An 18,140-nucleotide genomic window follows, 5' to 3' on the forward strand; every position below is an offset into this window, starting at 1 on the left:
TTACCAGGAGAGCTACTGTGTCTTCGGAGAAAGTAGAGTAGCATTAAATCTACTTTTTAATAACAAAATGATAAAGTCATTAAATCCACCCTCCTACACACAAGGCATACATCACGGAGGAGGGGCTGGGGTGAAGCGGTGGGAATCAGATGCTTTTCAATCTTTCTGTATCTCTAATTCTATCTCTGTCTGCTCACTTTAAAACTAGCTGTAATATTTCATGAAACTCTGCCAATTTAAAAGGACAGGACTGTGTCTAGATATGTTTCAGCTTATGGTAGGATTCATCCCTTGATCAATCAGGGTAAGAGCTTTTCTTCAACTGAAGGCAATATCCTAGCAAAACTTCTCTGGTGCTGCCCTCTTTTCTTTTTACTACTAAAGTTACTTGCTTATATGAAAGACAGTTTTGAGCTTTTTGTTTCTTTTTTAAAAGACAGTTTGGAAGGCCATTCATTCAGCATGTATTTAATGAACACCAAATGTACCTGGGACTATTATGGGGCAGGATACAGCAGGGAACTGAACATATGAAAATCCCTGTCCATATGTAACTTACATTCTAGAGGGGAAATAAACAAGTAAATATACCATGTGCCAGGTGGTTGTAAGTGCTAGGGAGAAAAATAAAGCAAGATAAGAGGAAGGATGGTTTTGCTATTTTATATTGGATGGTCTCATTGTTAAAGTGATTTATTATTTCTAGCTGTTCAGTACAAGGAACTGAACCCCTGACCTTGGTGTAATAAGGCTGTGCTCTAACCAACTGAGCTAACCAGCCAGCTGAAGTAATACTTAAACAAAGACCCCCAAAACAGGGGATGAAGAAGCCAAGTTGATATCTATGGGAAGAGATATGTAGACAGAACAAAATGAGCATATGCAAAGGCCCTGGGGTGGGAGTATGCCTAACAGGTTTGAGGAAAGGCTAGGAGAGAACATGGTGATTAGAGATGAGATAAAAAAGCAGCCAGGGGCCGAGCCCGTGGTGCACTTGGTAGAGTGCTGCGCTGGGAGTGCGGCGACGCTCCCGCCGCGGGTTCGGATCCTATATAGGACTGACCGGTGCACTCACTGGCTGAGTGCCGGTCACGAAAAAACGACAAAAAAAAAAAAAAAGCAGCCAGGTGTCAGATCACATAGGGCCTTACATGTGCTACCGTTCTTACAATGCCATTGTGATGATTTTGGCTTTTACTCTGAGAGGGATGGGCTGTTACCAAAGAGTTTGAGCAGGAGAGTGAGATGATTTGACTTACACTTTAAAAGAATCACTCTGTGTGTGGAGATTAGACTGTAGGGGATAAGGGTTATTAAATCCTTAATGTTATTGTTTATATGTACCTAGATTACATAGGAAGGAAGAGCACACCTGGTTAGTTGAACAGACATTTCTTTTGGACCTGTTCTATTTGCGCATGATCATGCTTTTTATCAGGTTGGTTCTTTCCCCTTAAGGAAGGCAAAGAAAATTTGAGGGAAGTAAGATTGTAAAGTCAATAAATTCCAAAGAGATGGGGAAGCATGCTTAGGGAAAAATTTGGGCCCAAATAATTTTAAAAGTTAAAATAGCTATTTTTGGGGGCAATTGAGTGCTAAGGGCTATAACGATAAAAATAGCTAAGACTAACTGAGCACTCACTATGTTCCAGGAACTATACTAAATGTATTACATATTTATCATTGATTTTCACATCCTATGATATGTATTATTTATTTGAACTTTCCAGATGAGAAAACAGAGGCTTAGAAAAGGTAAGCAATTTGTCCATATTTATGAAGGGCTGGGATTTTAAACCAAGCCTATCTGACTCCAGACAGAACCTGTGCTTTTGACCTTCATAATGTACTATAGACCTCGGTTGTATCTCTGCCTGGGTGTGGAGCAGAGAACCAAAACATAAATATTGGAATGATTGTAAGAATCTCATGTTCATAGATTGCCAAAGTCCAGCTTCAGCAAGGGGTGGGTACCCGAAAAGGGATGTAGTGGGTCGGCGAAAATAACAAACACAGACAAAGACCTCAACGCATCACTATGTACGTTCTCTCTCTGCGGGCTGTCAGTGCTTTCCAGCTGGAGCCCAGTAGAGCATGAGACAATGCCTTTTTTTTTTTTTTTTTTTGTCCTTTCCGTGACCGGCACTCAGCCAGTGAGTGCACCGGCCATTCCTATATAGGATCCGAACCCGCGGCGGGAGCGTCGCTGCGCTCCCAGCGCCGCACTCTCCCGAGTGCGCCACGGGCTCGGCCCAACAATGCCTTTTATTTAAATTTACAGCTCTGTAGGGGGGCTTTGGGTACTATTTTTATTACATCAGCAAGCTTGAGTCAATCATTCAAAAAGGACGGGGGAAACTTTTTTGGTAGTCAGCCAGTTCTTTCCCTTGGTCAGCTCGTCTCAGGTGATTAGCTCATGCTTCCTCTTTTTGGTATCAGGTTATCAGATCGGGACCATCCTCTCATTGTCCTGAAGTTAACCTGTGACCTTTTCCTGTTGGCAAGCTGTGGTTAATATCTACTCTATTAACAGGGTGGCAGCTATTGCGGTTACAAAGTGATAGACAATACTATCATATGACCTATGACTATTGTTAAATGTAAGTACAAATTTGCTAAAAGGAACAATGCTAACATTTAAATTCTAATGGGGGTCTAATGATTTTATGTTCTAATGGAATGAAAAGGAACAATGGATATTTCAGCAGCATTATCATGCACATTTTGAGGTTATGCATTGGCTGTGGCCCTGTAATCTTGATCTAAATGTTAAAGTGTCCTTGTGCACAGCACCATCCCTCACAAAACCAGGTGTACTCTCTTATTCTTCTAAGATCTAATTTTGCAGGTTTAATAATTTTACATCATATATTTTTATCCCAATACCTGATTTTTAATGATTTATTAAAACTGGACACCACCATGTAAAGGGGGTTCTATGGTTTCATTCGCATATACTTAATTTGTTCCCATCATATAATTTCTCATTAATGCCAACCATCTCTTGCCATTAATAAAATCTCCAATAAATGAGGTTTGCCAACTTACATCATATTTTGGACGTCCCCTAGGGGGATACCAAATTTTTCCTTTCCCCATTTTATATCCCATGTAACCATTTACCCAGATGGTGGGAAGAGGATGGGGACTGCTTTTATTTATTAATTTCTTTGGTAAAGGCAATTGCTCATGATTAATCGTAACCGATGTTTTTGAAACATCCATTGGAGTAATTAATTGACTCAAAAGGGACAATTTGGAATTGTTCAGTCTTCCCGGATCTTTGGTGGGACTATCTAATTTTATGACAACAACTGTTTGTGTGTCATTTTCTGCATCTTTTGGAGACTCAGGAAACTGCCACGCTGACCAAAACATCAAAAGAGAAAATAAAAGCAGTACCACTATGCCGAGGCAGAGATCCTTACAGTGAAAGCAAGTGCTTGTAGCTGTGGCCCTGCCAACAGCTCTTCCTCCGGCGGCCTTGCCAACTCGGAGAGGGCAGCTCAAGCTATTCTTTTCAGGACTCTGCCATGACGTGGACCGTGCCAATAGATTGGAAGACGTAATTTTGTTAAGATGGCAATATTCCCCAAATTGTTCTGCATATTCAGTGTAATCTGTATCAAAATTCCAGCTGGCTTTTTTGCACAAACAACAAAAGAAAAAATAGGACCTCATCAAATTTTTAAAAAACTTTTGTGCTACAAATAATACCATTAAGAATGTGAAAAGACAACACATAGAATAGGAAAAAAATTATTGCTTGTCATATATCTGATAAGGGACTTGTATATAAAATATATAAAGAACACTTATAACTCAGTAACAAAAAGATAAACAACTCAATTTTAAAATGAACACAGAATCTGAATAGACATTTCTCCAAAAAAGATACAAAAATGATCAATAAGCACATGAAAATGTGGTCAGCATAATCAGTCATCAGATAAATGCAAATAGAAATCATAGGATACCACTTCACAGCCACTAGGATGGCTACAATCCAAAAGGCAGTTGATGATCGGGAGTGCTGAGAATATGGAGAAATTGGAATCCTCATACCCAGCTGGCGATACTGTACATGGTGTGGCCACTTTGGAAAACAGGTTGGCAGCTTCTCAAAAAGTTAAATATAGAGTTACCCAGGAGAATTGAAAACATACGCCCACACAAAAACTTATACATGAGTTTTCATAACAGCATTCTTCAAAATATCCAAAAAGTAGAAAAAACCCAAATGTCCATAAACTGTTAAATGGATAAACAAAATGTGGTATATCCATACAATGGCATTTTATCCTGCAATAAAAAGGAATCATATATGCCACAATATGGATGAAGATTGAAAACATTATGCTGATTGAAAATATCCAGTCACAAAAGATCACATGCTGCATTTATATTAAATATTCAGAATAGGCAAATCTATAGAGACAGAAAGTAGACTAGCAGTTGCCTAGGGATGCGGGAATTTATATGAAATATACTTTGGGGTATGGTTGCATTTATATGAAATATTCAGAATAGGCAAATGTGTGAGACAAAAAGTAGATTTGTAGTTGCTTAGGGGTAGGGGAGGAGAAGTGTTCAAAGATAATGAGAAATGACTGCTAATGGGAACAAGGTCTTGTTTTTGTGGGTTTTTTATTGGAGTTATGAAAATATTCTAAAATTGTGGTGATGGTTGTATAATTCTGTGAACCTACTAAAGATCATCAAAGTGCACAATTTAATTGGGTAGATTGTATGTTATTTCAATTACATCTCAATAAACTTGTTAAAAATATTCAACCAAATTATTAATTGTATTAATTAAAGTGCATGATTAGTAAATGCAACAGATATGGTATAAATAACTATAGTCCTCATTGTTTCCATAGGTCTTGCAGTAAAAATGTCTTTCCTCAGATGTACTTAACTTCAAAGCAATGGGATTTGTCCAGTCATGTAATAAGTTAACACTGTACATAATTTTAAGGGCACAAATTGAGCCTCAAGTGTTTTAATCCCAGCCTAGCCTTTTGGTGGTGAAAGTGAGGTAACAGTATATTTAAAGACAGGTCTTTATTTATTCATTCATTGAACAAATATTTATTGCAAATCTATCATGTTCCAGGCATCATGCTAAACTGGGGATATGGTGGCCTGTGATCCCATCAAAAAGCTAGTTATGCATGTACGTGTGTATGGTGTGTGTGTGTGTGTGTGTGTGCATGTGCATGAGCATGCAAGCATGAGACAACAGCCCATTTTCTCAGCCGTTGACCAGCTATAGGAGTGGACGTTAGAATTTAGTGCATACGTTAGCAAAGTTGGAGAGAAATTGGAAGTTCATTCTGTAATCAGGCTTGTAATTGGATACTGTCTTCGTGTGGGACAAGAAATAGATCTTAGCAAACTGGGGTGAGAAGGGGTTTACATAGGGCCCCTCAAATAATAAAAGCCACTGGCAAAAAAGTCCTGTCTGTTTGCAAAGCCAGTGATGCCATAAACACTGGGAGATCTTTATGCTTCTCTTCAGAAGCAACGTACAGTAAGTTTCCCTTCCCAATCATGGAGTAATGCTTAACACACAGCAGTAAGTAGGACCAAGGCTAAAGGCCAAACTCAACTTGAAGACAAAATACAAAAGAACAATCAGGGTATACAAGGTCAAAATTAATTCGAATACATGATTTTGTTAGTACAGTACAATTGCTAAACTGAGCAAGAGTTTCTATTTCCTGTTAATTGAGCTCTTCCTCTTTTTGCCTTTTCTATCCCCACCCCTACGGTTTTTGTGGGGGTTTTTTCTTTTTGTTTTTTTTTATGACTACCTTTGAGCCATTAAATGGTAGTCATTAGCAATTCCATCAGAAAGTTGGCAGAAGTTGAAGAAGAAAAAGATATAAAATTGTCAGTTTCATTATCAATTAAAAGATCTGGAAAAGTCTTCCAATAATGGATTATAACTATAGCTAACTTACACTTCTGTAGTGTCTTGCATAGTTTCCTCTTTATCCCAATATCCAGAGGGTTTCTGAGTATTAGACAAAGTATACTCTGTGTGGTTATACTCACAAAGCAAATGTAACTTTTTCTGTTACCTAATCTGGTGATTAATTATTTTACTTCTCCAGGTCTCATTTGGAGATATCCCTAAATCTCTAATATTTTATAATGTAAAGATTATCCGAATACATGATTATTAAGTTTTCGATGTTGGATGAAAAGAATTTGGAGAGTTCCCTCGAATTTTCATTATTTATACTCTCTTTACTCCTACATCACAATGGAAGTAGCTGTCTGTGTCCGTTATGTATTGTCACAATAATGCTTAATAGAAACAACCACAAAATCACAGAGGCGTTCAACAAGAGTTTGTTACTCACATATCTGGGGTGTTTGGCTAGGCAATCCTACTGATTTTGATGAAAGTCATTCACACGTCTAGTGGGGTGTGCGTTGTCAGATAATCAGTCCAAGATGATCTTGGCTAGGACAACCGGGTTGAGTTGGCTCTGCTCCACATCTCTCATTTTGTAGCAGGTTAGTATGGGCACATTCTTCTGATGGTGTGTCAACAAGAGCACAGGTGGAAATATGCAAGTCTCTGTTCACATCACAACCAAGCATATCATTTAGTCAGACCTAGTTACAATTGGACAGTATTACAAAGTTACATGGCAAAGTTTGCTGCAAGGAGTTTGGGCCAACTACAAAGATAGAGGAAACAGTTCCGCAGGAGAGCACTCTCACTTCTGATACCAACTGCAAGTTTTAGAGGGTCCCCAAACAACTCTTAGTTCTACAGATGGAGTCACAGAACTCACTGAAAACTATTATACTATGGTTATGGCTTAGTACAGGGAAAGGGTACAGATTAAGCCAAGGGAAGAAACACACAGGGTGGGGTCTGGGGAACAACCATGTGCAGAGCTTCCATCGTTCTGTCTGCATAGAGTCAGGATGCATTATTTTCCCAGCATCACTCTGTGACATTACACACAGGACATTTTTGCCAACCAGTGAAACTCACTTGAACCTTGGTGTCCAGACATTTTATTGGGGCTCCAGCACTCAAAACCTCCACCCTAAATCACATTGATGATCTTTCTGGTACAATCAGCTCTGTCCCTAAAATACATTGTTAGACTATCCAGTGTAACCCAAGGCCCCAAGCAAACAAAGACACTTCTATCAGGCGTGAACTTACCTCCCATAAACCAAGGGCAAAGGACAGATCTCTTTTTGGGCAAGGTTAAATTTTTTACCACACAGGCATGGATACAGAAAGAGGGAAAAAATTGGGACTATTAATGCAATCACACTACTGCAGTAGTTCTATTAAAAGTATTCCTTAAATTGGTATAGAATATGAAGCAGTGCTATTTCACTTCTGGATAAACTTGAGAACTAACCTTAATCATAGACTAATTAAAAATACTATAAGTAAGCATCCTTCCTCTTTACCCTTTGTCTCCATTAAAATTAGTTCTAATCATTTCCATTCCGTAATATTTTTCAAAGTCATTGAAACAGTTCTAAAACTCAACTTTGTCTCCATGATTAAAAAACAACAAGACAACCCCCCCCCGCAACAATTCTATACCATATGGCATCCAATGATGATTATTCATATTACTTTAGTATTTCATACTTTTCCAAGAATTTTCAAAATAACTATCTCAATTGATTTTCATCATGTTTTTGTGTGGTTGGTAGAGAAAATATTATTACAGCCATTGGTGGATGAATAAATTTTAGCATAAAATTTAAAGCAATTCATTCAGGGGCATTCTGCTCTACTGTTAATGGTGGACTAGAACCTGGGTTCACTGAACTACCAGTGCACTTTCCAAATCAAAAGTTATTCTTACTATCAAATACTGTAATTCTGTGACTGAATGAACTTCAGGTTCTAAACTCTCAGTCTTGCTTCACCAAATAAAGCTGAGACTTCTGGCATTCTTGCCTGGTTTGTTTGAGCTCTTGACAAGTTCCTTTGGGTAGAAGAATGCATGGACAGGCCAAGCTCTACAAATCTTTCGGACAGCCAAGTCAGATTCTGTTTATAAACAGAAGCATTCTTCTGAAATGTAACATTATTTTCAGTAAAATATTTTTAAAATTTGTGAACATTTTTTATAAATAATAAAATAGCTGTTGGATAGTCCCTTGCAAATTATAGAACTTGAAAATATTTAATATTCAGGACACAAACTATCTTCAAAGGGTTATACATTAATAAGGAAAGACACCAGAAAATTGAAAAGTAGAAAATGGAGTCTTCGAGAGCTGTCATGCAATGCGTAAATATTCACAAACTAAAATTAATAAATAACTGTGCCTTATTCACCAGTATATCTGATACAATGCTTGGCACCTCATAGGTGCTCATAAAATATTTGTTGAATGAATGAACAAGGGAATAATTAAAATAGGCTTCCTTATTACAACAGTTGCTTGGTAAAAGGAAGTATTCTCCTGACCCCACTGTTTTCCCTTTGGGAAACAGGTACATCTCCTTTAGGAATTAGAAATTAGAAACAAGAGAACAATTGAGAGCTGAGGTGGATCCTTCTCTAAAATGTCTCTTACTACCAGTGCAAGGGTAATACATTCATTAAGATGTGCTTATTTATCGCAACTGAGATTTGAGAAAACTGAAATTTAATTTGCTTAAACAATAAGGGAATTTATTCACTTATATAACTAAAACATCCAACTGTAGTTCAGGCCTCAGATACCACCTGATGAGGGTTTTGCTCGGGTTCTCTCTGCTCTGACCTATTCCACATGTTGGCTTAAACTGAATGGCTGGGAAATTTGGAGAGTCCTAAGAATTGGAGGAGTGAGGAAATGAATACTAGGTAGGCAACCCACAGTGTCCATTCCAAGTACAAAATATAATCAATAACTACAATTCTGGTAATAGGTCTTGTAAAGAAAAAGTTTGACTTTCTTTGTTCAGGCAGTATAAGTTAAGATAGACTAGGTAATGCTTCAGAAACAGCCCCAAATTTTAGTGGCTTAACATAGGAGGTTTTTTTTTTTTTTTTTTGTATTGTTTATTTATTTATTTATTTATTAAATTTTCTTTTGTCGATATACATTGTGGCTGATTATTGCTCCCCATCACCAAAACCTCCCTCCCTCCTCCCTCTCCCCTCCCCCCCAACAATGTCCTTTCTGTTTGCTTGTCGTATCAACTTCAAGTAGTTGTGGTTGTTATATCTTCTTCCCCCCCCCCCGGTTTGTGTGTGTGTGTGTGTGTGTGTGTGTGTGTGTGTGTGTGAATTTATATATTAATTTTTAGCTCCCACCAATCAGTGAGAACATGTGGTATTTCTCTTTCTGTGCCTGACTCGTTTCACTTAATATAATTCTCTCAAGGTCCATCCATGTTGTTGCAAATGGCAGTATTTCATTCGTTTTTATAGCTGAGTAGTATTCCATTGTGTAGATGTACCACATTTTCCATATCCACTCATCCGATGATGGACATTTGGGCTGGTTCCAACTCTTGGCTATTGTAAAGAGTGCTGTGATGAACATTGGGGAACAGGTATACCTTCGACTTGATGATTTCCATTCCTCTGGGTATATTCCCAACAGTGGGATAGCTGGGTCATATGGTAGATCTATCTGCAATTGTTTGAGGAACCTCCATACCATTTTCCATAGAGGCTGCACCATTTTGCAGTTAGGAGTTTGTTTTTCATTCAAGCTACAGGCCTAGTGTAGATTGTCGAGGCAGTGGAGAGTCTGGGGCTCTGTTCATTGTAGGAACTCAGGGATCTGGACAGTGGGAAGGAAACACGGTGAAACACATTCTGAGTCTCAAACATCCCACTTTCTTTGGCCAAAGAAAGTTAAATGGCCACAGCTAACTTCAAAGAAGGTAGGGAAGGGCAGGTTTTTCTGTCTGGGAAAATAGAAGCCCTAGAAATATTTGGTTGACAGCACTAATGAGAACCACAGGAAAGTAGCCTTGCCTTGCCTACAAAGAGCAGAAAGATACGTGCAGTTTATGTGCAGTTGATTCAAGCTGAACAAAGTTAAATCCAAATAAACCAGAGATTCATTATAAATGAGAACTGCAAGCAGATAGAATACCAGAATTTTAGCGTTTATATCAGTTTCTGTCATGATATGGAAATCGGCTTCATACAACAAACTATCCGTTTGCGAGTTTAGTGGAACGCTGTGGAGGTCTCTGTCATTTCAAACCCAATAAGATTAAAATCCAAACTCTTCACTCCTCTACAAGTTCAGCTCAATTTACCAACTTTCTTATTTTGGTTGTTACTACCACTATTCTGCCAGTTTTCCAAGCTAGAAACCATGCCACAATTTTTATGTAACTAACATGTCCTGCTTTTACCAGCCTGAGGACAGAATATGACAACATATGCCTTTTAATATTAAAAAGTATTTTGGGGGGCCAACCCCGTGGCTCACTCGGGAGAGTGCGGCACTGGGAGCACCGGGGCCGCGGGTTCGGATCCTGTATAGGCATGGCCGGTGCGCTCACTGGCTGAGCACGGTGCGGGTGACACCAAGCCAAGGGTTATGATCCCCTTACCAGTCACAAAAAAAAAAAAAAGTATTTTTTGGAGACTTTCGGTCAAGATGGCAGAATAGGTGGTCTCCAGTGTCACTCTCTCCCACAAATCAACCAATTTACAATTATAAAAAAGCAACGGCAGCCAAGATGGGGCCGCTAGAGCTCAGGGGAAGAGGAAGAGAGACCTACAGAGTGCAGGAAGGCAGAAGAAGCCACTATGAGAGAAAGAAAAAACCCCTCTGACCATTTTGAATCACAGCCATTTCCAGGCTGGAGCTGCTGAGCGCATGGAGCAGGAGCTGGCAAAAGCCACAGCTGTGCCTTTCTGATGAAGTTGCTTGGAGGTGGCAGGGGAGAAGAGGGCCTTGGTGACCCCCAGGCCAGCAAGACCACTAATAGGGTTCCTGTGGACCCACATAAGATTGAGGAGCCACAACAACTGAAAAAAAGGAGCCACTCAGAGGTCAGTGAGTCATTGCAAAGGACAGGAGCACAGCCCATCCCATGGGAAGTGTTTGCAGCATGGGTGACGGGGGAGACAGGCCCACTGGGAGAACACTGGGGCACAGCAAGGACAGCTGATCTGCCCCCCAATCAGCGTAGGACCACTCAGAGGAGACTGGTCAGGAATATACAAATAAATGCATGGGGTACAGTTTGCTGAAAAGACTCAGGCTAAGACCAGAGTTTCTATGCAACCCAGGTACACCAGAATTCACTAGAACCAAAAGTACATATAAAGTCAACCATCAAAACCTGAGCTGCACAAAAAGCCTTCCCTAGGGAATCTGCAGGAAAGTAGCAATTTAGCTCAACCACAGAGCTCAAGTACTGGTCCCTAAAGGAAGTTCCCCTATTTTATTTTATAAATTTTTAAAAAAGATGATCGGTAAGGGGATCTTAACTCTTGACTTGGTGTTGTCAGCACCACACTCTCTCAAGTGAGCTAACTGGCCATCCCTATATAGGGATCCGAACCCATGGCCTTGGTGTTATCAGCACCACACTCTCCCAAGTGAGCTATGGGTTGGCGCTTCCCCCATTTTAGAAGTAAGGAAAGGACAGCAAATTAGTTCGAGCACAGAGTTTGATTGGTGGGAACAGCAAATAATTCAACACAGAAGTGAAAGAAAAAACAAAATACTACAACCAGAGACAAAGTTTGATATTAACTAGTAAAGGTCTCATTTCACCAAAGAACAGATATAACACTTAGAAGGACCAGAAGTCTCCTGCGTTACTGAACCAAAAGCGGGGAGGTCTGGAGGCCTCAGCCATGCCCCCAACACCTGCAACCAGTCCTGAGGGTGGGTCTGAGGGTCTCAGACAAACCCCTCCCAACAAGCACAACCACCCCAGGGACACCCACTGAGCTACCACAGGAATCACCCACGCTCTCTTGATCTGGGGTGGTGAGTGGCCAAGGGCCTTGGCCAGGCCCCCCAACACAAGCAACCAGCCCAGTGATGACCACTAAGCCACTGCAGGAAGCACCCTGGGGTCTCCTGAGCTGGGGTGGTGGTGGGGCCGAGGGTCTTGGTCACACACCCCCACACCCACAGCCAGCCTAGCAACAACCACCAAGCTGCAGCAAGAAGGGCCCCAGCTTCCCAAGCTGGGGAGTTGGGAGGCAGGGCTTTTGCCACACCCCCTGACATCTACACCCAGCCCAGCAAAGACCAAGCCACCACTGGAAGCTCCCTGGTCTTCACCGTGGGAATGTGGGGGGTGCCACAGGCCTCAATCCTGCCCCTCCTACTTCCTCCTTCTTCCATCACATTTCCTTCCCCTTTCCCCCTCCCCTGCCCTTCCAACTGCTCTGCAACAACATCCTAAAATGTAAAAAAAGTGATATTAGTAAAATTTCAAAAAATATATTATATATTTTTAAATTTTTATATTATATATTTTTTAATATATTTTATATATTATATATATATATACATATTTTTTTGGGGGGGGGTGCATCTGGCTGGTATGGATCCAAACCCTGGATCTTGATGTTACAACAAATATTAAAAAGTCTTAACGTTCCTATCCTGCTTATTGAGAAAAAGGTTTTTATTCCTCTCCAGGTCCTCTTCCTCAGATAATTTCCATGATCTCAAGAATGCTTATCCAGTGTGGGGGGTCGGTCTGAATTACTACATTCACCTCTAGGAGAGAACATTAGAAAGTTTACTTAGACCCTTGAAAAACATCTTCAGCCATTGTTTTAGTCACAGTCACACAAGTAAGTAAGTTAGCTTCTCATTGTCACTACGACAAGTTACCACAAACTTGGTAGCTTAATATAAATTTATTCTTTTGTAGTTCTGTAGGTTAGAATTCTGACATGGGTGTCATTGGGTAAAATCAAGTGCTGGCAGGGCTGTGTTCCTTTCTGGGGGCTCCAGGGGAGAATCCATTTCCTTGCTTTCCAGTTTCTAGAGGCCTCTCACATTCCTTGGCCTGTGGCCCCCTTCCTCTATCTTTAAAGTCCACAATGAAGCATACATCTGATCATACTTCCATCCACACATCTCTCTCTCTGACCATAGCTGAGAAGGCTTCTCAGTTTTAAAGAAGCCATGTAATCAGATTGGTTCCATCTGGATAATCCAGGCTAATCTCCCCATCCGAAGGTCCTTAATTTAATTACATCTGCAAAGTTCTTTTGCCACACAAGGTAACATATTCACAGGTTCTAGGGATTACGATGTGGACATCTTTGAGTGGCCATCATTCTGCCTACCACAGTGAGCATCCCTACTGAGGTCACATAAGGTAAGTGGTCTGGCTACCTCAGTGCAGCCGTTTCTCACAATGCCGCAGTGCCAGGATGTTAGTGACTAGAATGGTGTCCAGTTTCAGCTACATTCTAGAATCTCTTATCTCTTGACTTTCACATCTTTATACTCATGAACAAGGAGGAAGTCCCTATCACTTCTACTTCCAAGGCCCATTCTCACACATCAGTGACATGTTGCACATAGATTGTGTTTTTCCTTCGTTAAAGGTAAATAACACAATATTACTTCACTGCTTAAAATACTTCAATGCTTTCTCATTGTACTTGTAACTATTTAACGCCCTGCGTGATCTAGCTTTTGTGTACCTCTCCAATCTCCTCTCATGCAAATTTCTCCTTTATTTATTGCACTACAGCCACACTAAATTTCTTTGGCTCCTCCAAGTTTTTTTTTTGGCTACATGGTCCTCACATATTCTATTCCCTCTTTAGGATGCTCTCACTCACACACTTCACCTTGCTAACTCAGGTCTTAGTTTAAATGTCACTTCTTTAGTGACACTTCCCTTGTGTTATCAATTTAAGTTTTGTCCCTCCTATTATTCTTTTTCCCCTAGCACCCTGATTTTTCTTTATTATTTTTACTTATCAAAATGTGTATATATATTTATTAATTTTGTATGTCATTTCCTTCAAAGGACTCCAAGTTCTATAACAGCAGGAATCATAAACCCAGCATTTAGCTTAGTCTGGCTCATATGGTCAGGCTAATATTTATTGGATGAATGAATTCCCATTGCCACAAGAGCAGGTTTTAATTCTATCCAATAAGATTATAAACTCCTTAAAAGCAGAGATTGTCTAATTAAAATTTGATCTTCCACAGCCCAGTAGGCAGTGTCTTAGACAAAGTAGGTAGGTGTTCCATAAATATTTACTTAATGACTCTTGTGTTACTAATCTAGCCTCCACTTTCTTTCTCTTCTCATTCACGCAGAATAACATTTCTAAAGTATTGCTTTCATCTTCTTAATCCCCTGCCAAAAAACCTACCCACTACTATTTCATCTAGTTCAACTTTATTCATTCTCCTAACTCTGAATTAAAGTACAGTATGTAGTATTTTATAATCCTCACAATTTAACACTTATCCACTCAAATGATTTTGAATTATTTCATATGTATGAATGCAATTTGATTAAAACCATGTCCAATAACGGTGTGTATGTCTTCTATTTTGGCTTCCCCTCTTGTTGGTTACACAGGTGCTCAATGTTAAAGGAAGAAATCATCATTCAAAATGTGAAATAAAAACTTATTATTATTATTATTATTATTATTATTATTATTATTATCATTACTATTTTGGCAGCTGGTCAGTAAGGGGATCTGAACTCTTGACCTTGGTGTGTTCAGCATTATACTCTAACCAAGTGAGCTAAGCAGCCAGCCCGAAATTATTATTTTGTATGTGTAGGAGTGCTATGCTTGTTCAACATAGTCTCTCTGCTACTCTTATGTAGTGCTTTGGGGAAGGGAGAGTTCAGCAGTTGTCCAACTTTCAAAGGTGGGAGTGGGTTGACCTCAGCTGTAGAAGTATGATTACTCTGGTGGTGAGACTGTTGATGACTGGCTGACTTTCAGAGGTATGTTCACTAGAGTAAGGCTGTTCCTATCTGGCTGACTTTAAAAAGTGGGAAGCTGTCACTGATTGGCTGACTTTTTAGATGCTCATTGACTAAGTTGAGTTACCATTGATCTATTAATTGAGTTTTAAATCACTTCTGCTTGTTAGTTCTTGCCATGGCTACAGAATAATTGTCCTTTCCTAAAAAATAGAGCTTTTAATATTTCCTTCAAGAAATATTTATCAACTGATGAACATATTCAACCTTTTCAGATGCAAGAGGAAAAGACTTATGGGACAGTTATAGTAAGGCTAGAGCAGCTCTGCTCTCATGTTTGACCATTCAGAGGGGAGTTATTTCATTCTTTTTTCTGCTCTTCAAGGTATCTCTCATTTTCATTCTAACCAAACAGGGATGATCAGGTTGAGTAGTCATATGTAGATTTAATATGGAGTATTCTTTTTGGGAAACCAAATTTAGTATTTTATAATCCTCTCAATATATTTTTAAAAAGACAGATACTGGCTGGCCAGTTAGTTACTCAGTTGGTTAGAGCGCCGCCTTGTAACACCAAAGTCAAGGGTTCAGTTCCCCTCGCTGGCCAGCTGCAAAAAAAAAAAAAAAAAGACAAATATCACAAACATTATAAAATTCAAAAAAATAATGTAGTTTTATTAATTAGCTGCCTGACACACCTCTGCATTATTTTTTTCCTATGTTTTTTATAGGCCTCATGCTCTTTGATTCTCTCTTCATATGACAATAATTTTGTAACAATTTTCCACCGAAAAGATAGAAATATAATTATCTTTTTCCTTTAGTGTGGCAGATTAAAGTTTAATATTGTTGATAGAGATAGATTAGAAAAGTTTCTTTGAGCTTTACAACACATTGTTGACAATGTCATATACATTATTAGGATTGTTGTCAAATTTGGGAAAATCTCCAATAGGTTATTTGATATATGACTCAAAAGAGTTCTGGGCACATCAGGTTTTTTAAACTGATGACACTTTTTAGTTTGTTGTGGATGTCCTCATTAAATTCTGACAGAAAAGAACTTCCTTTTTTTTAGGTAAGCATTGATAAGCAATAAGTCTTTAACTGAAAATTTTATACATCCAATAATTGGAAGAATTTCCCACCGATTAGCTTCAGGCTCCCTAAATTTTAATCTTGCTCCTTTTTCTACTCCACATGTTTTTTGATGCTGGAACATAGGAAACTTCCAAATAAAATCTGGCCCTGAACCTTTGTTTTACAATGCTGGGTGGGTCAGTCCAATGGGTGGGTGGAAGCCATTCATTCCTACACTGGGACAGCTGGCAATGCCTTAACTACACATGAAAGTGACTGTGGGTTACAAAAATATATCCCCGTAAACTCAAACCAAATGTATCCCTAACTCAACTTCTCTTTAGCTAAATTTTAAAAATGCCTGTTAGCCACTCCAATACAAGGGGAAGCAGGGCAGAGAGGAAGTCACTAAGAACTAAGGATTACAGTTAAAATATCTTACTTGTACAAATCTTACAAAAGCATATGACAGGGTGAACATATTGCTAGGGCCTCTTCCAGGGACTTGGAAAGGGTTAGTGCTAATGAGGGCCCCTGAAGCTGAAGCTTCGTTGGCTACACAGTAAATCTGCCTCAGAGTCTGGAGCCATTTAATTGCAGGGTAAATTGTCAATTTTCGAGTCATCTCTATGTAGGGCCAGTGGATACGTTGATTACAGATCCATTTGAGGCAAAGATTTTCTAACAGGATCTTTGCTTTTTGTGCCAAAGGGCTCCCTGCTATTTGTTTAGGCTAGTGGTTCTCAAACTCTTGGGTCTCATGACCACTTCACACTCCCTAAAAGTATTTAGGACTCCAAAAAGCTTTTATGTGGATTACGTCTACCAACATTTATTGAATTAGGAGTTAAAACAAACATGTAAAATATTAATTCATTAAAAACAAGAATAAATCCGTTACATGTTAACATAAATAACATGTTTAATGAAGAATAACTATATTTTCCAAAGCAAGAAGAATTTAGTGAGAAAAGCATTATTTTACATTTCTGCAAACCTCTTTAGAGTCTGGACTAAAAAGGACATTCTCATATCTGCTGTTGCATTTAATCTATTGCAATATCACAGGACATGTAGTCTTGAAAACTTCATTGTATTTGTGTTGTCATTAGAGTGAAAAAGGGAAATAAGTTTTTAGTTTGAAAAAAATTTTGACCTTCTGAGAATCACCGATTTAGACATCACTATACCTACTTGCTGGTTGCCTAGGGCTCCCAAATTACCCTCTCTCTGACTCTTTGTGTAACTATCAAGTGTTAATTATTGCTACACTTTTTGGTGTACATGGAAAACTTTAGAAACAACAATTTTTAATGAATAACAAGTCTTAAGGAAGTCATTTTTCCCTTTCACTGACAGGAAGAATTATCTCCTTCACTGTCTGCTCCCTGATAGTAAGGCTTTCTTCTTGCAGAAATATGACTACGATAAACGTTAGATAACAGGTGCCTCATAGAAATTAACGCAATGTTACAACAACATAATGTAACAGTTACCAAGTCCTTCCTGCGTGCTAGCGCTTTACATACTTTATCTCATTTAATTCTCCCAATAATCCTACGCAATAGGTAGTACTGCCATTCCTATTTTACATAAGAGGAAACAGATACATAGAGATTGTTAATACCCAGCGTTATACAGGACTGAGCCAAGATCTGAATTCATTTAATTTGACGCTGGAGCTCTCAGTCTATTATCTACGTACTGATAAAAGTATAAAGGTGGGAGACAGAGCAAGATCAGAATAAAACGACCATGGAAGTATGACAGATTAGCAAAGAAAAAAGCCTTCAGGGCCAAGACAGCTGAGATAGCAAGAGAGGATGCACTGTGTTATCTTCCACCCCCGGTTTCCTTTCTCCCACGTCCTCTTCTCATTTTTAAGATTTTTCATTGCTAGTGGCTCCGCCTCTTGGGCCTGACGCTAACCCTGAAATTAAAGAGCTAAATTGAACGGTGGCGGGGAGGGGGGGGGGCTTGGTATCCACGGTAACGGTGGCGTGGCGCGAACCCTGCGCAGGCGCGTTACATCGCATGCTCTCTGGCCCGCCCCAGGGCTGCCAGCCCCAGCCCCTCCTCTCCGCTTCAGACTCTGCGGGCAGGCGGCGGGGAGGCCTGGGCTGTGCGCCTGCGCAGTCGCCGGGACGCTGGT

This window comes from Cynocephalus volans, chromosome 7 (assembly GCF_027409185.1).
Source record: "Cynocephalus volans isolate mCynVol1 chromosome 7, mCynVol1.pri, whole genome shotgun sequence".
NCBI classification, from domain to species: domain Eukaryota; kingdom Metazoa; phylum Chordata; class Mammalia; order Dermoptera; family Cynocephalidae; genus Cynocephalus; species Cynocephalus volans.